This window comes from Merops nubicus, unplaced genomic scaffold (assembly GCF_000691845.1).
Source record: "Merops nubicus isolate BGI_N331 unplaced genomic scaffold, ASM69184v1 scaffold51640, whole genome shotgun sequence".
In the NCBI taxonomy this organism is placed as follows: Eukaryota; Metazoa; Chordata; class Aves; order Coraciiformes; family Meropidae; genus Merops; species Merops nubicus.
The window spans coordinates 9889-10338 of NW_008585872.1; positions in this window are offsets into that span (position 1 = coordinate 9889).

Below are 450 nucleotides of genomic sequence, written 5' to 3' on the forward strand. Positions count from 1 at the left end.
AAAAATACTAATAACGTCTGCTATCAACGTAAGCACGAAAAGTTGTAATTAAAAACAATGATTCTCATGTTATCTCTGGAAAATAATGGTAGAAAGTTTCTTTTCGTAGAAAAAAAAGCAATAGTCTAAAGGAAAATAAAGCACAGATTTTTCTGCAATCCAAATTTACTCTAAGTTCATCAGTTAAATACTATACATATTAATCTACCTGTCACAGACCTTTCTTTCAGCCAGTGTATGTGCATTGACTCCTTCTGATCTAGGTCAGCAGTTCTCAAAATTTAGATCATTTTCTCTTCTCCTCAGGAATACTTCACAGTCCTTCTGAATACCTCCCTATGCAATCACGTATTACGCATTAATTTGCATTAAATACAAAATACATTATTTGCAGACACATACACAGTTAATTCAAATATACACGATGACTCTAGCGGCACACGTGTCCTT